At 39.5% G+C, this 27,463-nt stretch overlaps 1 protein-coding gene across 1 annotated transcript in view; it reads right to left on the bottom strand.

Moving 5' to 3' along the window:
* The window catches only part of prx (periaxin), a 59,161-nt gene extending 33,028 nt beyond the window's left edge, over positions 1-26,133 (bottom strand). The window contains exon 1 of the mRNA XM_041807774.1: positions 26,055-26,133. The gene's annotated coding sequence lies outside the window, so the exon portion shown is untranslated. The remainder of the gene's footprint in view (positions 1-26,054) is intronic.
* Positions 26,134-27,463: the final 1,330 nt, after the last annotated feature.

Raw genomic sequence — 27,463 nt, 5'->3', positions numbered from 1 at the left:
TCATATCCTAACATTGCTTTCATTCCTTTCTGTACTCTTTCCCAATACATAGTTATTTTCATAAAATACCAGAAAACATGGGTATGATCAACATCCTGCTCTCTGCACCATCTCAAGCAGGGCTGTGAGACCAACACAAATCTTTTCTGTAAACTAGGGGTGATAAGATATCTAACAGTATTCCTCCAGCAGAATTCCCTCCAGTATCTAGATGAGTAGTCCTCATTTGTGTCCTTCACATGTTATACCACTCCTCTTCTTTTACCTGCCTAAGTTAGTTATAACCAGAGTAACTGCACTTTTGCTCAAGTACAAATCTCTTCTACTTTTTCCACCTGTTAACACAGTAGCACAGAGTGAGCAAATGATTTCACATCACATCCCAAAACGACTGTTGCTCTCTATCAAGCTCTTGGACAGAGTGTTTAGACGTGTTAAGTTGTGTTTGGATGTTGTCTGTTGTACAGTGATCCCTGCTGGGTACTTTCCTCATGTTTCTGGTGGATTATTTTTGTTTTTGATGTGAGACAGACATTTGCACTATGAGTGAAGTTATCAGCTGAGTTAGAGTTCCCACCTGTGACATTAGGTGTTCTAAAAGACGCAGTGCATATTTTTAATCAGTTTGCATCACCTTGCTATGAGGTTGACTCTGCTTTGTTCTTGCCAGACCCACCTTACCACAGATTCTAACGAGTTACTGCAACTCTGTCATACTGTAAAATGCTTAACACTCTTAAAAATTTAGTTTAACTGTATGTGGTGGACCAGTATAGGCGTTTTCAAAGTTTTAAACTGAACTGTATAGGAATTTAATTAACACTGCCATTTTTTAATGTGTTTGACTTAATTATAGAGGTGTGACTTTACCTGAACAACCCAAGATCTATTCTCTTGTTGTTATTGCCAATAAGGAAAGATCAGATTTTACTGTACATCTCCTGAGTAGCTACTCAGTTCTTAAAGTAAACTGTTAATTGAATGCTTTTGACTTTTATTAGGGTAGATTTTTAAACCAGTATCTTTACTTTAGTACATTTTAAGCAGGGAGACTGGACTTTTGCTTAGGTACAATAGTCGTTAACTTTTTCCACCCCTGATGATATGAGATATGTTCACAAACAAGGGATGAACGTAAAGCCTAATCCTGACCATCTGACCAATGACCATCTTAATCTGATTATTTCATCTTTGAGTTGTAGTGCAAAGTTTAAAAAAATCTGTCATATTATTCATTCTCTAAAAAAATGTTTATATTCAAACTAGGGCTTGGCAGTTAATCGAAAATTAGATTAAATCGCAATATGGCCTGCTGCTATTTTCAAATCGCAAAGGTGCAATATTTCTTTGATGTGAAATTTGAGTCAAAATAGCAGTTTCATTTTTTTTTCTGCAGCAGCAGATGTTATGCATGACATATCATGCAGTCATTCAGATGCCATTTTTTATAGAATGGTCTACAAAAAATCCTACCTTCTTCATTTTTGTACTTTTTCTTACTAAATTTAAGAATGGCAAAGACCTTTCAATGCAAAAATTTATATCCAATTTGCAATACAAGTCAAAATCATCAGAATAAGACACTTTAAAATAATTGTTCAGCCCTTGTTTAGGTATAAAAGAAAGTTAGGGAATAATCGCATATCAAATTGCAATTGCAATATGGGGGAAAAAAATCGCAATTAAATTATCTCCCAAAATCATTCAGCCCTAATTTAGACCAACACTGTATTTGGTTTCCCTTCCTCTGTTGAGTCAACAATTCTGCCCAAAGGACTCAGACCACAAAAACAATGTATAGGGCAGTTTTTGATTTCTCTCGAGGGCTGCTTTACATTTGTGCTTCAGACAACTTACTTTGTTAATCCTGTTTTACTCTCTTTAAATCTGCACACATAATTTAGTGTAAAGTAAATAAAAATTCATGAGCCAGGAAGTCTCAGTTTTAAATGTTTCCAAAATCACCTTCTGCATTATAAAAGTTGTGTTAAATAAGGAAAATCTTTGGTCCATTATTTCATGAGGCTTTATGCCCTTGTGCAGGATGACACTGCCATCATGGAGATGCCATCAGATCAGGGCTGAATCACCTGACAGTGAATTTACTTGTGCAGCATTCTCAAGCATCAGGTGTTTGTCTCAGGTTTTGGCATAGGGAGTTAGAGCATGTGCTGTAGTTAGCATGTGCTACCCTGTAGACTACATGATAGTCTTTAACTTCTGTGGTGGCAGTCTTGAAATTCTTTCTGTAGTCTTGGTTGCCCCTCTACACTGACTGTCTAAACCTGAAGCATCTAAACTCTCAGAGACTTTTGGAAATCCAGAGGAACCACTGTGACAGCCTTAAATGCTCAGTGGTATAGCTACTCCATCATTAAGTCCCCATTGGAATTAAACTAAATGCCATGACAAAAATAATAATGTAGTAGACCATTTAATTTAGGAACACAGCACATCTGTATTTCACTCTCAGAATAGAGAGTGATATAAAACAGAGAAATAAAGCAGACCTGGTAAACAAGGGACTTCAGTATTAATAGAAGAAACCAGAAAAATATAAATTCATACAGCCCAAGTAATTGACATCAACATAAACCAGTCCTCCATGTCATGATATAAGTCTGACTGAGTTTACTAAAGGGATGGGAGAAACCAGACAGTAAATCAATAACTTTATGAGAGTCACAAAAGAGCTGCTGTAAAGTATTTAAAGTTCCTATCTATTGCAACTCGTCTCTCAAATTTATATTAATCACAACCACACAGTGGGAAACTGGTTCATGCTGGCCTTAAAAAGTATTGCAAGCTTTTGACTTCATTAATAATATATTTCAGACCATGAAAATGCTTTAGCCACTGCATTAAAGCCATACAATCAGATGTGGTAATGTCATACAAATTCAGTCAGGAACGTAATAGACCAGATAAACTCTGGAGAAGCACTACACACTGATAAAAAACAGGAGAATACACTGGGGTTAAATGCACAGACAATCGACTCAATGAGACACAGGTGTGGGAAATCAGGGGCGGAGCCAATACAGAAAGCAAGAAACAAAAGAAACAGGACAGAGACAAGGGTAAATGCCTTCAAAATAAAACAGGAAACAATCAAGAAAATTTGCTAGACAAAAAAAACATAACTTAGGCCGGCCACACCCGATTTTTTAAATCTGAAACGATTTTAAAACCGTGGGAGACCACAGATATGAGGACAATTTCAAAAGATTTTTCATCTTTAATCCTCTGAACGCACACACTAGACAACTGAGCCAGATGGTCAGATCACTGGAGACCACACACCTGCCGACCCGCCAGCGACCTCGGTGATCATGTGACTTCAAGACAAACATGAATGTCTGTCGATACCCTGTTGCTGTCCCTCCACAACAGGCTGCCCTGGCATGCGTTGCAGGTGAAGCAAAATCATAAAATTTGTGAAAGACTCGGGATGAAATCCAGGCTGGAATTAAGTAAAAGCTGTTTTTATGGTTCTGAGCGGTGAAAGTATGTATGATCCAGCTGTGAGGCTACCTCGTCTGCTTGCTCTCATTGGTTTTTGTAGGTACTCTGTCAGAGGCACTACAACCTGGAATCGTAAATATCAAACATGTTTGATGTATACGATTCAGGATTTTGGAGGCTACGACGTGATTTTGAGCAGTAAAACAATCGTGTTGGCACCACACACATAAGGATTATTCAAGCTAACAGTCGTTTACGACAAGGCTCCTCTTGGGATACGCCCCCACGATTGTTGGGGGAGGAAAATCTTGCCCCAAATCGGGCTTAAGATCAAAGATCAAAGATTTGTGCCTAAAATAGACCATTTTCAACATTTTAGCAGGTAGTTTGCAGCTTTGTTAACTGAGCTGTCACAGCTTGAGCCAGGAAATCTGACAGTGTTGTCTGCAGTACAGTTTGTCAAGTCACAAATATCAGGTTTTGGACAGAAAAATGTGAAATGAAAGATGTTTAAAAACAGCTCTATGTTAGCCAACAAATAAGAAATTCAAGGCTGCAACGGTTAAATTTGTTCATGGAAAAGACATTGTTTTCAGTATATATCTGAGTCATAACAAGGCTGAGCTAGCAAAGCATTTTTTTGTTTATATGTGCAGTAAAGTTGTGTTGCCATGCGACTACAGTGGTGACATGAAACTTAATGCAGTAATGAATCACCTTCATGCAAGAATCATCCACCCTGTTTTTACACGTTATCGTGATGATAAAGGTACAGAAAAATCAGAAATTCTTAGTAAAAAAAATAGGAAGTATCAAACTGTACAGAAGAGCGAGCATGTTCAGTGGTATACATCAATGTTTCTCTTTTTTTTTGTTTTTGTTTTTTTGTGCCTGCAGTGATTGTGCATTTCTTCATTCTTGTAGAGACAGATTTATTGTGCAGTTACTTAAATAAATCACTAAATTAGGTGACTTATGAGAATCTTTGCTGTGGTAAAGACACATTGTCTCCCCCAGTTGTAGGGGTGTTAACTGAAAGGCTTACAAAGTGATGCAGAGCAGACTGTCACAAGCAGCTGCAAGGTTTCAACTCAGCTCATCTAGAATCTTTGGTCTGAACTGGACTTAAAATTGTCAGCGACTGTCTTTTAAGAGCTCTCTCATTCATGCTCAGTCCCATTTCCACACCAGCCTTCGGGTTTGAGTGACCCCTTGCCTCTTGAAACAAAGTTAGAAGTGGCTTGATCAAGTCTATTGGCCTTTGATTGCTTATTTCAGATTTTTTCTTGAACTTGTTTACACAAATGTGGACTTTGAAAGTAATTTCTGCTTTATTATAGTCTTTCATACTTTACACATGAAAGTTGAATATACTTCATTATTGATTTTACATTACATTGTGAGAATTAATGAGACTAAATCTGTGGCATGTGATGCTATAGTGATGAATTTACATTGTTTTTGGTTTATTGCTATCTTGATTTTGATAACTAGAGGGCTTAGGACAAAGTTTAGTTCAATAGACAATTTCCGTTGGGTCATAACAAGGCAGAAAGAGGGAAAGACAACAGCTTTCCTGCTTGAACCATGTCGAGCTCCGACGGCTTATATTTGTATTAGAAATCTAACGTGAGATGGCGACAATCAGAGTATCAAAGGAGGCATGAGGCAGCAGACTTTTCCCTCTCTGTTTATCTGTAGAGCCTGTATCAGACATCACTTGTGGTTTTTATCTGTAGCCAGTCTTATAAGACAGTGGTTTACGGATAAGAAATACAGATGTAGGTGCCAAAATAAGGCAAGAGGCCCACCCTGGTGTAGTCTTAGTCTGATATCTGTCTGCACAGTCCAGAGAGGAGTGGATATCCTCTTTGAATTGGCTGCTAACTGTTAGCTATTGCAACTTCTGATAGCTCGTTGGGGACTGTAGAGTTGTGGAGGCAATCAACGGGCTTTCCAAGGAAGTTCAAAATAAAAGTGTAGCTGAAATGTGAAACAGCGTAGATCAATATTTTGATTTTCTATACATCTGATTGGATAATTAGTCAAGAAATCAATGTATACTTTGATGGATTGTGGCACTAACTGAAAAAATGTTAAATTACGGTTTTAGATTGCTGTCAGGATTTTAAATCTTACTGATGATTCATAAAGGCTTCTGGGAGATTTCCCCAAACACTTGGTTTGGCCTGTCAGTGTGGAAAATCTCTGTTTGAAGGGCCATGTACCCCTTGCATTTCACCATACTACGCATCTTTAACAAGGGAAACTCTACCCCTTGGCATGAATGTGCAAAATGCAGGGGTAGGGCTAAGTAGTAGGGACTGGGGAGTGTATTAGGATCGACCCCTTTTGAGCAGCCATGGCACTGAAGCAGGAATGATGCCTGCAGGAATCAGTAACTAGTATAGAGTTACTCTGAAACTCATTAAAAGTTAAAGAAATGATCAACTCTATATTTCATTGTTGTTGCACATTATGAGTTAAGATTGCTTGCACATGGCCCTTTTTTTAACATCTGCTCTTTGTTCTTTGACCAATGATTCAAAACTTTTGTCACACATATTTAGGAAAAGAAGGGTAACTGACCAGGTGTTTTCTTTTTGTACTTTTGGAGTTTGTATAGAAGAGTTTCATGAATGTGTAAAAGCTCACGGTCTGCTTGGTTTACTGTCAGCCCATCAGCAGTATATCTCTGCTAGTTCAGGAGTCACTATGACCCTCTGCCACTGTGGCCCCAAGCATCTCATTCCTAACAATCTTGCCTTCATGTGATCGCGTTTTTACCCACCTCAGCTCAGCTATGCATGTGCATGTTTGTGTATTTGTGTCCACACCAGAGAGAAAGCTATCAGTGTGTTTGAATTTGGGTGTGTGTATGTGGACGTGTCGAGTGTCGGCGTAGATGTCGTGCCTGTTTGGGTGGGTTGGAGGTATCTGGTGTCTCAGAGGTCACAGGAATACATAACACACATTCAGTGCGGCCGAGCCATCAGTGAAGCAGTTACAGAGGAGCAGAGGAAGGGAGAGAGAGAGGGGCTTTAATGCAGGAGAACGGGAGAAAGGCCGACCATCAGCACTTGAAGTGATACGTTTTTCAGTGATGAGCAGAGACATTAAATCCCTCTCTGAGCCCCTTGTACAGCTGTAACTCTGCTGCTCCTGCAGTCAGCATGAAGATTTAATGATACATCATAATGTGAGCCTGGTGATGGTACTGTAAGCTTTTTGTATGTTTGGCCTAGGCAGACATGCAGCAATGCATTTTACTCAGTTTTCCTGCTAGAGTGAGTAATTTCAGGTAGTTTACTGGAGACTTTTATGTGTTTTTTTTCAGATCCTAATTTCCAAAACCGTAACTTGACCTATCACATCCTTGTAAGCAATGGCAGCATGGCATGTGATCTGGGCTTTCAAAGTGACCACACTTATGTTTTGTGCTACAGATCACCTGAATTTATCCAGTTATTACCAAAAATAAGTGTTGTTATCTCTACACAATGACATAAACTAATCTATTATCACAGGAAAAACAGATAACCTGATAAAAAAAAGTTGAAATCTTGAGTAAACAACCTGAGATTTATTGTCATCAGAGAAAAATGTAAACTAAAATCTAAATCTGTCTTGCCAGGCTGATTGATTTGGTCAGATTCCACACCTGTCATCAGGCAGATCAATCTTGCGAATCTTCTTCTTAGTCCCATTCCCTGAGAATGACTGGACCAATCAGCATCATTTGTGAGGATAAAGACGCGGTAGCGATGGGCATGGTTTAGTTGAGGCAATGTAGTTCTATCTAGTTTTATCTGCATAGAGCTGGACTGCAGATTTTCCTTGGTTGAGAAGATGTTTTGCTCTTCTCTCAGCCATGATGTAGAAGGATCCTGTTTGATGTGACAACAGCTGCCTGCTGCATGCCTACTAAGTCATATGTCCGATTGCACTAATTGGACTGTAAATAAATGTGACCAACCAGATATTTGTCCAAACACATTTCATGTTTTTTTTTTTTTTGGAAAGGTTCTGCCCTTCCCAAACTCTGTCTATGGTAATGGATGCACACGACCAGTCAGCTAAACAGTCAAGTCTGGGTCCATTTATTGTCAGCACCAGAATTACAATATGATTAATCTAATTATAAGCATTCGTATCAGTTCAGGCCCACAATCCTAGTCAAGTGCTCCATCTCGTAGCCGCCATTGTTGCCTCCTGCCACAGAGCTCTTTAATATAGACAAACACTTAGTGCTTAACCACTAATAGCATGTCATAGGAACAGCCCAGTTTAGCACTGTTTTATGTACAAAAATGGAATTAAGTTGTCCAGAGGTTGCCTCAGATTATACTGAGATATAACTGAAGCATTAAGTGGCAATACTCTGTTTAGGAATGTGCAATCTGTAAACCAAGTTTGCCACATTATGGTTAGGGATGATGTCTTCCGGTACCGACGTGGTGCCTTTACCAATACATCTGATACCTACTGGACTGGATTACAATGCAGATACTGATACTTCATTTTAATCCCTTGACACCCCAACACAACCCCCCTGCAACCTCAACTAAATATGTTGTAGAATTTTTGTAATTAATGTGCACTCACTTTATTTCAACTGAGCATAAATGTCTTTGAATTGTTTTGCTGTCTGAAGTAATGTCTCTGTGCTTCACCAAGGAAATAATCACTTTGACTGACAGTTACTTTGTTTGTCTCAGATTCATCGCCAGTATAGGAATTGGCTTGAACCTTTTACATTGAGAAGTTTCATCAGTTTCCTTTTCTTATCCCATGATCTCTTGACGTCTTTTTAATAAATGTCTGCAAATCATGAATGATACCAAGACAGCTTTTATTCTCTTGCCAACTTTCAATACACTTTTTTTCTCCCAAAAATATTGATTCAGGCACCGTTTAGGCATCGGCATCATAAAAAATGAATCGATTTTGCACCAGTATCAGAAAAACCCCAAACAATACCCAACCCTAGTAAACAAAGAGAAAAAGATTTGCTGCACACTGAAATAGACTTCACTTAAACTTCATTGTAAGCGAACAATGTATTTCGCCTCTGGCTTCTTCAGGCACGCCCAGTACAATCAAACGGGCATACACTGGTGTGTTCCTGGTTGGAACAGGTTGTTCAGGCACGATATAAGTTTAAGTAAAGTCTATTTCAGTGTGCGGTTGATCCTTTTCTCTTGGTTTACTTTGAACCTGCTACCGACCGGCACCTGATTACCTGGGCTGTGCATGGGGATCTCTGTTTAAGAATACCCAACCCTAGTTATGGTGTGACATTATTTTACTGCTGCAGAGTTAAGGGGGTTTACAGAATGTATTTTTTTTTTTTTTTTAACATTAGACTAGTTTGTTAAACTCAACTACAGTTTGTTGGATGGGAAATTATATACCTAGGAACATCTCTAGTCTGTGGGCTATAGCCAGATAATTGTGAAATATATTCCATGCCATGAAAATGAGAAACAGTCAAGTGGACAAAAGCATATTGTTTAGGTTCTCTTCCCTTGAGTGTTCTCTTGTTGTTGTTGTTTTGCTGTCTTTATCTCTTGCTGGGTTCTGCTGCTTTGTTTTTCTGCATGTCAGAGCGCATTGTAAACCCTTGTTTTTAAAAGTGCTCTATAAATAGTTATTATTAGTTATTATAAAAGAGCAGAAACAGAGAAATTAAACGTGCAGAGTAGGGCTGGATGGCCTTCCCTACTGCCCAAGTAAAGTGTCATTCTGAGGGAAACAGGTAAAGGGCTGTAAATTAAGGCTTCACATATTTTAGAAGTACAATTTTAAGTAATTTGACTCCTTTTAAACACTGAATTGTACATACTGTGGCTATTTTTACTGACATATTTTGGTCACATATTTGTCCAACAGAGATGTTGAACTTGTGGTGTTGAGTTCTCGGCTTTGCTATTATTTCTGTGCTGACTTACTGACATTGTGTCAGCAACAACAACAGGTGCATCCACAACACTGCAGCACAGACAGCCTGAAAGTGGCAAACAGAAGGAAGATAATCAGAAAGCTCTCAGAGCATGAAATAATGTTCAAGGTATATGCTTTAGTATAAACAAAAATTTATTGTTTTAGTTATCAAAGTTGTCTGCAGCCAAAAGACACCTTTCTCTCATCAAAATGTAAATTTGCTGACCTCTGCAAACACAAACTGTCTGCAAACCTGTGGAGAAAAACAGTATTTTGTTTCAAGTAAAAATATGACTATCCTTCACAGTTAGACCTGTGGAGGTCTGCAGCTCTGTGTGTCAGACAGACTGCAGCAGGTGGAGGAGGTGGCACTCCCTGGACTGAGCACAGGAATGAAGGGACGGAGCAGGAGGAGGAGGTGAAGATTTGAAATGCCACACAGTCCTTTCTTTTTATAGATCACACTCACACATCTGCATGCCTCTACATGCCTGATGAATGCCCCCCTCAGCACGGACCCCCAGCCTTCTGTATAGTGCAGAGTAGAGAAGAGAGTGGACCCAAAGCCAGACCTCATCAATATCTGCTTTACTGAAAGAGTAAAACAGAGTTTCAGCTGAGGTGCATCCTCACTAGAATTCTTTAAAAAAGGCAAATTAACTTAAATTCTGCTGATTCCACCACAGATTTCTACAGTGGATTGATATTTTTAACCAACAGGACTTGCTACAAAATTCAGCAGCACTTTTCAGCATTTATCTGAGCAGTAGAAGAAGAAAACTGTCCTGAAGCAGCTGAAGAGAGTGGTATGAGTGTCTATTGCTCCCAGCACATGCGGAGTCTTTCTTCCTCAAGCTGAGAGTTGAAGATACCACATTCTGGTTGAATTTGATGCACAATACTGATGTACATTTAGTTTATGTTTTCCCTACAAGAACTGATGTATTTTTACACCAGTTATATCTTAAAATGAAGTTATGTCACAGAGACTTTTAGACTCAATAGCAGCATCGATTAGCTAAAACATTACTGATTTTCGGATATTTGAGAAATACAGAACTGGGTCATTCTAATCCCATCCCTATGGCTGAATGCTCTGTCTGTCTCATTCATTACAGGCCAGTCAGACCATCAAAATATGACATAGTGAGTTTTTAGAGAGTAAAATACAGTATATCACTTGAGTTCAGCAGGCAGCTATGATGGACAAACTCTCTGACGTCACATTCATATGGGCCATTTGGTTTTCTGCAGATAATGTCACTCAGCAGTGACGAACTCCCCTTGGGAGAAGTGATGATATCTGCAAAGAAAAATGCTACCGATAAGAGGTCATGTTTGAGCTGTTTATGATTACGACAAGCGTTAAAGTGTGAAAACTAAAACATTCTTTATTCTTAAGATATTTTTGTGTCCTGAAAGTAGTGAAATATTCAGGCAACAAAAACACTTGTTTATGGTCTGTTTCCACAAAGCTGTCCAGTTTGGTTCAGTACAGTTCTGTCAGAGTTTAGCACATTAAACTCTGATCTTATTCGTGTTTCTTCTGCTGATATCTGTCCAGCCTCTCTGGTTATGGTGGGAAGTCCATCTCTTATAAAAGATCCAGAGCATTTGGCTGAGCTCAGTAGAGCTGGTTATTTGGCTTCCAAACGGCTCTTCTTTTGGCGCCAGTTTGGCTTTTAAATGTGGATTAAATAACGATAAAGGATGAATAAAAGGAAACTGGCTCTCAAACGAGAGCTAGCTACAGTGGCTCAATTAAAGGGCTGTTTTGTAGAACAGGCTTGTTCGTGATTGGCACATCATCATCTGCTGGCCTGAATAATTTGTGATATTAATGGCCTCCACACCAGATAAATCAGTTCAACTGTGGAAAAAACAAACTTTTGTAAAGTGTAGGAATTGTACTCAGTGCATGTAGAACTTTTCTCATGACAATTACAGAGTAGAGATCCATTTAGAGCTTTAAAGTTCTAACTTTCCTCTTTCCCATTCATTCCTAATGGCTGTCACCCACTTCCTGACCCCCAACAGACATTCAGCAGAATCACATGACTAAAAAGAACCTATTAGAGCAACCAAATGTTTGATGTCATAGGTGTGGGCAGCCACTGAGGAGTAACATACATAACAGAGTCATATTAATAGATGATTGTTCACTATCAGTGGAGCCAGTTTGTAAATTAAGCTCTTGGTGAGGCGTGTCAAGAGAAAAGCAAAATGTCTTCCACCATAAAAGAAAAGCTTTCAGTGCAAGCCTTAGTAATATGCATATTTCTAACACCGTATGTACATCTGAGTTTTAGACCTGTGTGAATCAATAATACTAGTTCATACACAAGTCTTAGCTGATAGAAAAAGGTTCAAGGGAGTTTATTTACTTTCCTCAACTTGGCCTGGTAAGTTATAAATCTATCAACTGATTTATGTAAAAGGTCTACTTTATCAGACATAAAACATTTTGACTCTCCACTGACTCCACATTGTAACGCCTGCTGAAAGCCTTTCAGAGCTGCTGCTGAGGATCTGTGTGTAGCTCTCTGTAATCTGTAGTTTATGTAACAGTGGGATTTAGTTTCACTACATTTGCGTAGTAAGAGAGTGAAGGTTACAGCAACTTGTCTCTAACTCTGCTCCTGCTCTCACTTCACTAGAGTTCAATAAGGAGTGTGAAGGAAATAAAACTGTCAGAGTGTTAGGAAAAGAAAATCTGTACAGGTGGAATTTAATTAGGTTATTGTCCTAACTGGAGAAGCCAACAGCCTTGTGAGAACTCTGTGGTTGTGATGAAAAAGCCAAAAGCCTTGTGAAAACCGATTTAACCTGAAAGGAAAAAAAGACTTACAAAAACCCAGGTGCTAACATAATGTAGGTTTTCAAATTCTTTGAATTGATAAAGCTGCACAAAATTTAAAAAAAAATTTTAAGCTCACCAGAGTTGTTACGCCAACGCACTTGGCCAGCTTTGATACACAAACACGACACAGATCAGAGTGAATAACATGACAAAAGCCAAGAGATTGAATTATACCAACCAGCTGGATGTATTTTGGCTTCATGACTTTGATGCTGTACTTCTAGGTTGTTTAATCATTAGTCAGAGGCTATTACCTGGGGTAGGGGTGGACAACTGGCGATGCAGAGGCCACATGCAGCCCCCTCCTCAATTAATGTGGCCTGCAAGTCAATTTCTAATATCAGCACATTGTAAATGTGAAGAACACATTTGAAATAGAAATGCATTTAAAAGCATTTGTGTTTGCATTTGAGTTTAAAAATAGAAACACTGGTTTAGTAAATTCTGATATAAGCTTTATATTTGCTTTTTTTTCTTTTTAAGCAAAAATAATTTTAGTTGTAAAATAGAGAGTCGGACAATACTTTTAAATTTGCCCCTTTTGTAGCGAGGATAAAATAAATGTTGCCTTCTCAGGAACTGAAATTGCCCATCCCTGTCCAAGGGCCTTGTGCTCCAAGGGGCCTCTACATTGAGCCACAGGCAAGGGCACCCATAAGGGGGGTCAAATCGGTCTGGGGCCCAGTATGATTTGGGGGCTGTGGAGATAAAGGAAAATGGCCTTTTCTAATTTCTCACAGTGATTAAAAAAAAAAAAAAAAAAAAAATTTTTGACTTCAACTTTGACATTCATGGTTGCTTGAATGAAATGTGGCCTGATCTAAAAATGTAAGCCCTGTTGTCTTAAAGGGGGTTGATTTTTTTTCTTTTTTCTTTAAATAATGGTAACAATATGTGGACAATTGAACTTAACTATCAGACTGTGTAGAATCATACCAGAAACTGCACAAAAGTTAGGATATCAGAAAAAGGAGGAGAAAATGAGGGGGCCAGTCAGCGCATTTGATTTCAGCTATAACCTTTTAATAAGCTACCAATGCTGATCAAAGCCAGGCCATGGAGGGGAATGTTTGCTGGAGTCAGCCACTGATGGGCACCAGCGGGCACGTTTATATTAGATTTAACTTAGTAGTAGTTCATATAGGACTAGGAAGTCATACACCCTGCTTCAGTCAGCTGACAGCCAGCTGGTTTTAATCAGTATCTCTCAATGCTCACAGCCAATCACAGCTCATTCTCTCAGCAAGGCAGTCCATCGACACATGTTGTCCTTTTTCACTGATCCTTGCTTCTTCAGTAGTGATAACTCCACACTGAAGCCAACTAAGCTTTACCTCCTCCACCCCAGCCTCCTCCTTTCTTGCCTAAAGCTTTTGTTGCACCCTCATATTCAATGTCCTTTGAAGTACTGATTTACCACTGTGGAGTAGACTCCTGCTAAACTAAATTTCATCGTATTTGACATGTATTACCATAAATGTATCTATCTTTATGGGGCTTTTAGCAGTGGAAAGTCAGAGTGTGCTGCTTGACTATCCCAGGGAGAATAACCTTCACTGCCAATTAAAGAGTGTTCCTGACTGAATGACTCGTCTTTCAGGGGCCCAGCCATTTCTGTGGGTGGGTCTTATCATAGATCTGCATCAAATATCAAATAAACATCTAAAATGATGGGATGATGACATCCCTTTTGAACATAAAAAAGGAGTCCAGAGTGAATGAAGCAGTAGGAAAATAGATAGTTATTATTAAAAAGAGTCCTTGGGGAGGACCACTTGCCCCCAAAATAAGGTCCAAGCCCCTCAAAAAGCTCCCAAATTACTCCATGTTAAGCAATTACAGTTAGGTCCCTTCAGACATAATGAACTGATGCACCTGTGGACTGTTGTGGGGTAAAATGGCATGCACTAAATTTAATTGTAGTCAACACATCTTTGGTGGTGGGACGATGCAGTAACTGGAGAGAACCCACGCATGCACCGGGAGAACTTGCAATCTCTGTACAGAAAGGCTCGGACCGGGAACCCTCTTGCTGTGAATAACACTTCTAACTGCTGCAACCATGCAGCCCTAGTGAGCACATAATTTTACTTTTATTAGTTTGATTTTTTATATTTTATTAATTCCACCTGGCCTAAAAACATCTTAAAATCTGACTATGTGGTGAGTTTGCATCATGATGCTCCTCTAAGAGCTGATGAAGCACTGTTGGGTTTGCTTTATGTATCAAACTTGGCTATTTCCTGCAGTTTTCTGGCTACAGAGAGATGCCACATCAGATCATATTTTGTACAATTGCTCTAACTGCTTCTTGCTAAAAGGGGAAGGACCTTATATTGGTCCCTGCCTGAGGCCTCCAAATACCAATGCCACCCCTGGCTGTACTGCTCCTCATTTTAAAAACTAATTAAATGTTTAATTGTTTTCTAAAGATTTCACCCAAAAATCAGATTAAGTAATCATCTTCCCAGTTGGTAGGGAAAGTTTGAATTTCCTCTTTCTGCAGTGAGTAAGAGGCACAGACGGTTACTCTGTGTTCTTGCTGTCTGACTCGATGAGCTCAGCATTTAAAGATCAGAGAACAAACCTAAAGAGCGTGTTTGGTGTGTCAGCCTCTCTGCAGTTTGTCTAACAGCAGCTGGATTAAGTGGTCTGGTGATAATGCAGGCAGGTCTGTTAGTGAGGTCTTAAAGTGGGGGGAAAAAAAAACCTTAAACACCACCTGACAGCAGCTCTTAACTCTAGCACAGTTTGTGCAAAAAGCTTAGTCACAACAAAATGACTAATGCTTCTTTACTTTCTCTACAACTTTTACATTTCACCCTCTGGGAAGATTCACTTCATTTACAGTTTCATATTTAGAGGCTGTAGTGCTGCAGGATTTTTATGTTATGTTGGTAAGACTAGGGTAGCTTTTTTGTACTTGTACATTTTGAATACTTTTTAAAACCAGTCATTTGACTTTTAATGTAGTATATTTTAGGGAAAATGTCACACTTTACTGCATTTTAAAAATCATCAAGTAATGTCTTAAAGAATAAACACTAAAAGCCGAAACAAGGAGGCGCAAGCTTTCTGTCAATAACAAGAAATTATTCCGTAGTTTGGCTTTGACAACACATAACAATCATTAGTACATAAGAGAGTGATTTCACCCAACATCCCATAAACAGTTGTTGCATTTTACTTGAGGTTATGTCACACCTCATATAAACAACCTGGTAAGTGATTCCTATTCTCTTGTTGATATTGCATGTTAAAGAAAGAGCATAGTTCTTCATGGGTTGCCAAAAGTAACTACTCAGTACTTTTAGTAAACTTTGAATGATCTACCTTTTATTTTTTACTTGATAGCTCTGTACTTTTTCCATCTCTTCAACCACACACCATAGAAACAAACTGTTGAATCTGTCAGCGCTTGGAGTCAAGTGCTGCCTTATGAAGATGGACTGATTTCACACATGGCCCCATCAGCTGACTGCCAGCTGATTCGCTGAAAGCATGCTACTGGCTAATCATACTCATGCTGCCATATTTGAATGCTGCTCTGGCCTGGCTACACTTTGCTATTTCTTCTGTGGACTGCCATTTTGCAACCCTCCTCCACCCCAGCTGCTCTTTTATTCTTACTTAACCAATGCATCATGTTGTCATTGATGCCTGCTCTGGGTTGTTTGATGCTTCTCTCCCTGCCTCAGGCTTTCTTTTTAGTACCAGGAAATGCAAGAACATGTGCAGTTCCTGGTTGATGCTTTCCACGTAGGCTTGTGGAAGGGCAGGGAGATCCCAGAAAAGCCACACTGCCAAATATGCTAATTAAGAAGAACATATTTAACTGCAAGTCATGTGTGTTGCTTGAAGAAGTGGTCCTGACTGAAACAGTCTTTAAGATGACCCTTATCGGCCCTTGTCTCTGCTGTGTTTTCATTTCTGCTATTCATTCATAGTTTTCTGTCACATCTAAGAAGCCAAGAGCCAGGGGCGGAGCCACACATGTTTAAAATCCGGGGCTAAGCCCCAACAAAAGATGGCTGAGGGGTGGGCACTTCCCTAGAGTTTTTTTTTGCTTATCGGACAGTTTAATGCACTATTTTTGGGCACTATTAAATAAAAGTTTAGATTCAAAATGGTAACAAATCTATGCATCATTTAGGCAAAATAATGTTGCTCAACCCAAACAAAAAAATACTTAGTTGATAACATCATTTTTATCTTAACCTAACTGAGCTAAAAGTGCCATTATCATTCTAAAATCATAATACACCATGCTGGAGTCCAATCATTTTCACTTCTGCCTCCTAAAAATGTCTGGAGTTTATATTTTGAGTAACATTGCATAGGTAGGGTAGAAATTTGGTGAAAACGTTTACAATTAAAGCTCTACATTTTCAAATAAAGCACATAAATAGCAACAGAAATTTTAATTTATTCACAAAAATGCTGAAAATTGTATTTTTAGGACAGTTTTAAAAGTATGTTTTACACTGCACTGAGTGTATAGATACAAAAAAGTATTAGGGCCATTCAAAATTTGGCATGCATTTTTTAATTCTAAGAAAAAGTCAAAATTTTGCAAAAAAAAAGTCAGAATTCTGTCATTTTTCTTAGCAAATAGTGAATGAATGTTTTGGTTTCATTGATGAGACATAATGAGGGGGAAAAGCTGTTAAAAGTGGCCTTCCTGTTATGCATTTCAAGCAGTCCCAGAGTGCTTTACAAGTAACTCACACTATGAACCGTGAAGGCGACTATAAACAGCTTTTTCAGTTAACTGCAAAAAGTCACTTGTGAGGACATCTCGACGAAAGTTCAACAACAGAAATTTAAAAAACAACTTAGAGTATTAAAAAAATGTCCCTTTTCTAGCAAGAACAGTCCATCAACTCATGACTGACAGCTGCGGAGCTTCCGGCAGGTCCTTCCTTCTGTCTGTGATGATAAATACTTCTGATTGAATGTGATGATATTAGCAGAACGATTGTTGTTGTCCTGCTCTGACTCCCAGCAGCCTCATGAAGCTAAAACCTCTCTGCTCTGATCCATTCAGATGCTGCTAAGCCTTTTAAACCCTTTCAGCGATAGACAAATTAATGATGTTATAGTCTGCTCAGTAATGGCAGCACTGGAGTATCGGAGTCCACCCAAAGAAAACAAGCCCCTATCTGCCCTTCAGAGAGCTGATAACACTTCAGTGACGTAGCTCAGAGCAGGAGTGTTGCAGCACATGAGCGACAGCTGAGGATGTGGCTGTGATTTATTTGTTAGCCGAGGTTTTATCAGCAGAGAGCAGATATCGACAGAAATAGGTTTTCTCTTACTTACATAACAGAACACACATGCAGGAAATACCGAAACATTTCTTCTCAATTGTTGTTGGCATCTGAGGACATAACATGAACCTTATTGGATCTAAATTTAGGACAATCCCAAGACCAGATGAGAAAAACAGTTTCTATTCTGGACGCACAACTGACTACAAGCTTAAACAAACAGCAGTTTCTTTACAAACAAAGTGAAAGTACTGTCCTCTGAGAGCAGAAATAGCTATCTACTGAAAAAGTTTTGAAAAGAAAAGTCAAGAGTTTACTCTTCTCTTCAGAGTTAGAGCCAGCTTTTAATGACCAGGGTGGACAATTATGAGGCACTGACCTCTGCAGAAGTAGCATGAGGTTTGCAAAATCACAAATGACTAGCAGTCTTTGAACTCCTTTTGTCTCTGCTCAACAAATCTACTTGACCTAAAATAAAACGTTTATATATCTTTAACTTTCAAAGCAGCACAACAGAAGGACAACACATACAGTAGACCTTGTGAGTGAGCTTGTCCTTTAAGCATTCATAAAGAAGATGTTAATCCATAGTTACAAATTAAAGTACTAACAAAAGGAAATCAATGTCACATGTAGTACGACATATTTATGGCATCAAAAAATGCTTACTGGCCAACAGAAAGTGGAAGTCATGACATGCACAGATAGCACTGGTTGTTCTCTAAACTGTCTTTGGCTGAGATATAAGAGTCATTCTTTCTCACCTGCAGTAAAGTTACCTACTCTATTCTCACATCATTTCCCCTTGCCTTATACCAGGGCCTGGTGAGAAAAAGTCCTGGTAAAGGAAAATGTCAGCTGTTTGCATTCACACCCCAGCTCTCTGAAAATTTTTTGCAGGTTTTTGGACATGTGAATGTATGGATTGGAATGCAAAGAAAGCCTGGTACTACACAACAAAAAAGCTAATTTAAAAAGAAGTATTGATAGCTAATCATAGGCCCTTTTCACTCATTCAACCCTGAACCTATCAGGAAAATGGCCTGACTTGCTTGTTAACACTTGTCCATCATAGCAGGATTTTTTCCTGCCGGTCTGTCAGTGAAGGGACAGATAGGGAATAAACTAAAGAGGCAAGCAGAAATTTCAGGGTAAAGTCAGGGTGAAAAGCTCTCATGTTTATGTTCACAACTGTATCTTAGCCGGGTATATTTTTTGCAAGTGTAAATAGGGTTGTTGTTTTGAGGTGGCCTCTGGGAAGCCAGTCAGATTGCGGTGATGCATCTGGACAACTCCTGGATTCATCCCTGCAGGACTTTCTGGCTTGCTTGGGCCCAAAATTTAGGCTAAATTTAGGCGCAGATGGGGTGAGTAAGCTTTCTGAGGGCACCATTTGGCAGGAGGGAGAATTGACAAAACCCTGATTCTCTCTGGATGTCTTTGCATAGTACCAGGGATATGGGGAAAACAATCTGTTGAAAAAATAACAAATTCTATACTTTCAGGGCGTCATAAGGGGTGGCAAGTTGGCATGGCCTAGGGTACCGTCCAGGCAGGTAGTAGGGTTTCCACAAGCCCTCGGTCGTGCTTTGGATATCTCCAGGCATAGTAGCCAGGGTGAAAAGGCCCAGACAAAAGAAATGCCTAGAGCTTGACATTGGCTGCTGAGCAGCACATGTGTTGACGTGTGTTGAGCTTAACTCTCCTGTCTACCATTTTGTTGGAATTTGCCATAACTTTATATATGTGTGTAGCATGTTAAAAAAAATCAGTGAAAACCATAGACTGTAGAAAGAATTGGACAAACCCCGTGTGACGTCAGTTGTCTGCTTACAATAGGTGGACTCAAACGGCTCTTGAAGCCAATCCGTGGAGGCATATTGAAATCGCAGTCTCAACCAAACTTTGGATCAACCTAACGGCCCGCCCACTAAGCGCGACTTCCTGTCAGCCTGCTAGCTAGCATTCTGGTTGACAGAAACGGAATCTCTGCCTGCTGAGCTATCTGTCAATCAAATGAGATGTGCCAATCAGCTTTCATCCTAAATATAATCCAAACGATCGTGGTTCAAAAATTCACCCCCCGTACAGTGGGAGCACAATATAACACTAGCTAATGAGTCACGTTTGGTGTTTTGAACCAGGCTGTAAACCAGTTTATTTCTAGTGTCAAAACTGGTTGTTTAACATGTGTCCAGACAGGACTTCCGGTGTTCCTGCAGCCAGCCTCAAGTGGACATTTGCAGTATAGCAATTTTTTGCACTTCCACATTTGCTTCATTTTTCAGGACTGGAGGTTGCCGCTTGGTGAAAACATGAATTTCAACTTTGAGATAATGTAAGGAAATATTACAGGATCGAATTGTTTTAAAAACTGCATAAAAGCACCAAGATGAGCTTTAAAACACATCTAGCAATTGATTGGCTTAAGTATCATTGAAAAAGAGAAGAAGAGGAAAAACAAAAAAATCCTGCTTTACCTTCAAGCAAATGAAAGAAGAATGCAAGAAAAGAGCATGAAATGAAAGACCAGTCTTGCAATATTCATTCATTTTCAGGAGCCAGAAACAGCCTGACACAGTGCTCTGACCTAGCTGCTTTTTACATAGAAACTGGTTGTAATTCTGCATGTTGAATAATGTTAGATAGCCTGAAAACTCTCACTGATTTATTTTTCTTGTAGATACATTATTAAAATAAAATTTAAATGTTAATAACTTGTCTGTCTGTCCCTAATGGAGTAGCAATATCAAAGTGAAAAGGCTTAGATGCTGCCATCATGTAACCTGCCATACAATATCCAAAAATGTAAAACGAGTGAGTATAAGAACAGAAAGAAATCACTCAGAGAAGAAGATGTGGTACCCCAATTAAGCCTTAAAGAGAGGAGAAATCCTGCTGAGCTACTACGCTGTACAGCTTTGTCACCCACTGTGACCATCTGAGCCGAACATTTAGGAAGTGTCTCTGCTGTGAGCCACTTTAGATTACAGATCCAGCATGTCCAAACCCTGCAGATGAGACAGATAATCCCAGCATGTCTCCTGATCAGGGGAGACATCAGATGGACAAAACACGACACACCCGCAGGCGTTAGCTTCTTGACGGGAAATGCCTCCATGTAAACAGGAAACAGAGATACTTCTTACAGATACTCTTAAGTGGTAGAGACACCCATGGATCTAGGATTTTAGGGGTTTTCCTCACACGTTGCCCTGTATTTCATGTTTTTATGAAATATTTATGTCATGGCATCTCAAATATTCTACCAATGTGCTCTCGAGACATTCGTTTACACAACTCTTCCTTCCTAAAATCTCCTCTCAGCTCTCTGAGGGAAGTTCACCCAAGTGTATACGTCAACCAGAGCTTCCTCATGAGGTCTCCCTGCTGAACAGCCAGATCCACTCCTGACCCTACTTCCTGGTCTAAAATTAACCCCACCCACAACAACGACCACCACCACCCAAACTCTGTCGCCAGGAAGCTCCCATCATCATCTATCATTTCATTCTACGTCATTTACTCTCAGCTCATGGGCGTAAATTCAACCTGCTGCTTCTTTTCTACATCCTCTACAGCAACGAGTCACTCCAAAATAACCAGCTATCATTTTGATTTCTGAAAGTGAACACAAAAACAAAATACCACCGGGGATGGACACCTCTGAGACTTTATTTGTGGCATCAGACTCGTGGTCGCTATGATGATTTGTACGGACAGAACAAGTTTAGAACTCAGTTACTGCCCTTGATTAAATCAGGTCTACCTGGCAGCTACTGTTACTACGCTGCAGAGACATCAACAACTCTAAACAAACTTTAAAGCCCACTTTAATATGCTGATATAAAGGAAACATAGAAGAGGAGTTTCCAAAAACAAAAGCAGCTCTGTCAAGTGAAGTGATAGCTGATAGCCAGTACAGATGTTTTCTTCAGAACTTCTTTTGGTCTAAGACTCTAAGGTGCAAACATCTTCTCTTGTGTTTGACCATGAAAATAGATAAGTGTTTGTCCAACAGGTGACTTTTTTGCCCAGAAAACATCTCTAATTAGATTCAGCAGTTAGGTATATTAGATAACAGCATTAAATCAGAAGATACAGACACAGAAAATAAAAACTGATGTTTGTTTATGCTACATTATTTACTCATGACTGATGTTTCTCAACAGGGCTGCAAGCAGCTGATGCATCAATGCATCCCTAGTTATGAAGACTATTATAAATGATGAGATCTCTGTTTGGTGCACTGTGGCTCACACTGAAACTCTCTAAGTGCAATTGTAGTGCTGTAAAACACATAGTTCTGCTGGAATCAGTTAGATTTTGTGCAAATATGATTTTACTAGCATCTACAGCCTGCTTTTTGCTAACTGTTAGCTTATTCATCTATTATAATGGGGTCATGGCTAAATAGCTACATTAGAGAGGGGAATTTACTAAATACTACTTGAGGTATGTGAGGTTCCAAACCTCAAAACTTTTATGCACAAGAGTTATTTATTAGTCTGGAAACCTAAGATTACACTTTAACTAGGTTCGTTTTTCCACCCAGTAAAGCTGCTATGAGATGATTACAACAATAACAACACACCCTGACATATGTTACAAATAGGAATGCATACTCTGCCATCATATTGTTGTTTTTCTTGCTTTCTTGCTCAGTCACTCTCTCTTTACTTCCCCGAATTCAGTCAGATTTAAGCCTGACTGCAACGTCGCAGCTCATCGTCAAAACTCAGGCCTGATTCAGAGAATGTCAGGAATGACTAATGGTCTTGTAGTATGACATAATTAACGACGCCTCCAAGATGCCCCACTAAATTTTCTCACAACATCGTCTAGTTTGACACCCTGACCCAACGTCAACAACATAAATCCTGACGTCTACCAACAGGACGGCATTTGCTCCTTATCTTTGTATCATCATTTACAAGATTTACCACTTTCGAGCTCCTTTTATTCCCTAAAACTAATGTGTAAATTGTATTTTATTTTATTTACAATATTACATGCATACCTTAAGTTCTATCCAAGCGGCAACCTCCGGTCCGAAAAAATAGAGCCAATGTGGAAGTGCAAAAAATTGCTATACCACGAGTGTCCACTTGAGGCTGGCTGCAGGAACACCGGAAGTCCTGTCTGGACACATGTTAAACAGCCTGTTTTGACACTAGAAATAAACTGGTTTACAGCCTGGTTCAAAACACCAGACATGTCTCATTAACTAGTGTCTTATTGTGCTCCCACTGTACGGGGGGTGAATTTTTTTGAACCACGATCGTCTTGGTTATATTTAGGACGAAAGCTGATTGGCACATCTCATTTGATTGACAGATAGCTCGGCAGGCAGAGACTCCGTTTCTGTCAACCAGAATGCTAGCTAGCAGGCTGACAGGAAGTCGCGCTTAGTGGGTGGGCCGTTAGGTTGACCCAAAGTTCGGTTGAGACCGCGATTTCAATATGGAAGAGTCCACGGATTGGCTTCAAGAGCCGTTTGAGTCCGCCTATTGTAAGCAGACGACTGACATCACACAGGGTTTGTCCAATTCTTTCTACAGTCTATTGTTCTATCTGAAGGAGACTCAGTCCATACTGTCCTCCTCTTGAGACATCCATGACTGTTATCCATAATCCAATCCATAATTGTGTCATATTTACATCTTTTTTACAAGCAAAAGACCGCTACAGTCACTTAGCTTGACTGACACACTTTGACCCGCCTCCCTGCCTGTAAACTTGCACTCAGTCGTGGGGAAAGTGGTGACGTCAGCATATGGTGAGCAGTTAGGATCACTCTTGTTGTGTGGCCAGGTTGTCAGCCAAGATGGGACAAGATTTTTGTTGCATAGTCTGACATGGTCCTGTTGTGAATGACCAAAAAAATTGTGTAGTCTGAGCCGACTTTAAGCTTCAGCCATTGTGTCAAACAGTGCATAGATGGGCTAACTGGCTTCTTTTTAGCTTAAGGATGGTGTGTGAACTAGTGCTTATAATTCTTGCGAGAGGACCAGGATCCAGTGCCAAATTTCCATAGTACTGAAAGCAGGCGACCTGGGTGCTCTGTGGGAATGGGATAGATGCCGTTCTTCCTCTTATAAACTGACTGTACAGTAAATGGACTTTGAAATGACTTTTTTAAAGTGGAAAGCTGCTGTTAGATTTTGTTGCTTTTAGGCAAAAACACTAAAAAATTATTGGCTTAAAATACATTTCAGTTTTAACTTAAAATCTTCAAAAGTGGTAAAAAATTTCATTTGATTTACTGTACAACAAATTCACTTATATTTATCATTTACTTAACCCTGTTAAAAGAAATAAAAACAAGTTTATAAAGCGTGTACTGTTTTCCACGTTAAAGTATCTTGCTAATGCAGCAAGAGGATTTGTAGTTGCCTTAAAAGAAGATTTGTACATATATCACTAGGTATAATTTTCTTGCCCCATTGGCTGTTTTTACTATCAAGTAATTCAGGCTTAATTTCTTGTTTTTTTTTCATCTCAAATTAAAGCTTTAATCTGGAGAATTGTCAGGAGAATGTGGCGTACAGTAATTAAAATCAGACATTTTTACTTGAAATAAGACAAATCAGGAATTAAGACCTGAGTTTTTGCGTAGTACGGATCATTTCTGGTCATTATTTACAACATTAAAGAATTTTAAGCCAACAGTTATTTCAGCAATTTATCAGGAGATGTAATCATATGTTATGTTAATGATAAACTAAGCTTTATACAGTATAACTACTAAAGACAGTATTTTGTTTTTGCACATACTTACATAAGTGTTGGTTGGAAAAGAAAGAGAGCTGAGGAAGGAGACAGTGACGTCTCCTGGTCCCTAAAAGGTTTCTTTTACAGAAAACCTTTTCTTCAAAGTGCGAATAAAGAAAATGAGACTGAACATAATTGCTGCAGACTCTTCCTCTGGTTTAATAATGATAATTCAGGGGAAGTATTTGATCTTAGATAAGCCCTGTAGTTTTCTTTAAGAGGAAACTTATTTGGCATTTTATTACTACAAACAGTAGACCTGTGCCAAATTTTGGTGTATTTATCATATAGTGAAGCTTTCTAATGTGCAGGTTGGAAAATGAAATTTAATAAATTAAGTGGTTTTGGATGTCCTGGATGTCATTTTTTGATGCCATGGTAGTGAAACAAGTATCGACATTGTTTAATTTTAGTTAGTATCCTGTTGAAATTCAAAATTCTGGTATAGTGTGACAGCTCTATTCACATCAGTTCAATTCAAAAACTTTATTTGTTCCCAAGAGGAGGCTAATTCAAGGCAGCAGCATTTCAAAAAGCAAAGAGCAGAAGCCTAAGAAAAAAATTCACAATTGCAAATATAAACAGTATATAAAGAAAATATAATCAGGTGAATGTAAAATGGACCGATACTTAGTAAACAAAGTGGTTGTAGCTGTAGCTATGCTGGAGTATACTATTCAAGGCAAGAAGACTACCTAGTCAAAACTGCCTTTATGAAATCACAGCTTGAAAATCTGCTGTTTCCATCTGTTCGAGCAAATCATAACGGTGAGTACCAACGTCTCATCATTTAGCCAGAGCTTTCATTATGTAACTGAGTGATGGTGATCCTCCATCACAGCGTGGGTGTGTTTTGGCTGCAGAAACCTCTGAACTCACTTTGAGCCAACACACATACCAGGCTGGTGGAGCTGGAATTGCGGGGCAAAGAGATCCTGTGACCGTCACACTGCAGCTGTCGCTGGTGTGTAACATTAAGACAGGGACTATAAGAAATGACCATGCAATGCAACAAGTGCTTCTGACAGCTCTAATCTACACATTTAGGCGTCTTAACCACATTTCTGATTGAGCCACTTTAGTGTCAGGTATTTAGGGAATCATCTTAGATGTTAGGTGGCTTCCTCTGAATGTTTTTTGACTTGCTGTGTTGGAGTACTCACGGCCCCACCCTTCTGGCGCTCCTAAAGGTTCAAATAATTGCACTGAAAAATGTTCCAGTGTTAATTGACCCAGGTCTTATTACAAAACACTTATAAACTTGGATTCATAGTGACATGTCAGACTGCAAATGGCTGCCATAAAGCCCAGTGAATGCTGAAGTGTGTAGCAGCAACTGGTATGTAGGAATAAACACAAGTGGCAGCTGTCTTACTAAAACTGTCCCTGCATTTAAACAGCATGCTATTGTTTTTCTCTCTGGAGTCAGCAGTGTGCAGTCTGACACATAAACTGTGTCTGCAGTGCTCTGAGCTGCCAAATGCTGAAGCAATATGTTAGAAATCAAACTAGTTTTCAGGCTGGTTCTAAAGTGAATTATACAAAGAGAGAGCAGAGACACAGAGCAGCACAGGCATAGGTGCTGAAGATGCATTAATACTGCTGTTATCTGTCCCCTTTAACCGTTCCTCCAACGCCTGCCCTCCTCTCTGCTCACAACAACCCCACAGAGCCCCGTGGTATCAGCAGACAGCAGTGTGTCATCAGCACACACTTTATTAAAGCACATCTATCCAGCCTACCTTCTCTCTCAGCCTCAGTGTCTCTCCTCCAGCGCCTCAAAGGTGACAAACCTCCACCTGCAGCACCTCTACTTCCCTCTCAGCCTTTCTTATCTTCCTGTTACTCTTTCTCTCTGTCATTCACTTCCTGTCCTCTGCTTCTCTTCTTCTTATTCCTGTTCTTTTGGATGTTTTCCCCCTTTCTCTCTGTCTGAAACCTTTGCCCCTTGTCACCAGCCAGCCTGTTGCTCCCCTCACTGAAACCTCAGGCCGGGCCGGTTCCATGGCATCTCTAGGAGGGACGCATCCAGCCGTCTGATTGGCCAGAGGGCAGAGAAATGCCCCCATATTAGGGCGGCTAGGGGTGGTGCTGCAGTGAAGGAGGGAGGAGAAGAAGATAACAAAGTTTGGAACATAGTAGTGAATCTGTCTGGCCAGTAGTGAATAGTAAGTTGTGAATGTTTCTCATTTTGTCAATCAGATGCCTGAAGAGGATGTCCACAAGCAGAATTCTTCTGGTTTGGAGAAATTCCAAAAAGTTTAAAATCAAACTTTGTGGAGCTCTATAGCTGGGTAGTACATTGATTCTAAATTATTCTACTGTAAAGCTGTTACAAGGTTTTTTTTAATTAAAGGGTTATTTCTGTATTTTTTAAGTTGGACAAGTTTGCAAACTGCACACAGAAAGTCCACGTCCAACTGGAATTCAAACCAGGACCCTTCTTGCTGCGAGGCAACAGGGCTAACCCCTGCCCAGAAAAACTTTAAGGAACCAGGGGTTATTTGTCTCCTCTGCTCCCTCTCTATGTAACAGATAGTAATGGTGGTAATTTGTGCAATAATGAGATTATAAAAGGATTTAACATACAGTCCCCTCCCTCCAAAAGTTTTGGAACAGTGGGCCCAATTTCTTTATTTTTACTGCAGACTGAAAACATTTGGGTTTGACACAAAAAGATGAATATAAGACAAGAGATCAACATCTCAGCTTTTATTTCCAGGTTTTTACATCTGGATCAGATAAACAACTGAGGAGATAGCTTTATTTGTAATGGAACATCAAATTTTTAGGTGAGCAATAGTATTGGAACAGATAGACTTAAAATAGATTAAAGTGAACAAGGCTTCATATTTAGTTGCAAATCCTTTTCTTGCAGTAACTGCATCGAGCCTGTGACCCACTGACATCACCAAACTTTTACTGATGCGTCTCCGGGCTTTCAGTGCAGCCGCTTTCAGTTGTTCTTTGTTTTGGGGGATTTCTCCCTTCAATCTCCTCTTTAGCAGATAAAATGCATGCTCTATAGGGTTTAGGTCTGGAGACTGACTTGGCCAGTCTAAAACCTTCATCCTCTATCCTCTGATGAACTCCTGTGTTGTTTTGCCAGTGTGTTTTGGCTCATGATGCTGCATGATGAAGGATTCCCAAT

Source organism: Cheilinus undulatus, linkage group 2, assembly GCF_018320785.1.
Source record: "Cheilinus undulatus linkage group 2, ASM1832078v1, whole genome shotgun sequence".
Taxonomy (NCBI): Eukaryota; Metazoa; Chordata; class Actinopteri; order Labriformes; family Labridae; genus Cheilinus; species Cheilinus undulatus.
This window is presented reverse-complemented; position numbering and strand designations above follow the sequence as displayed.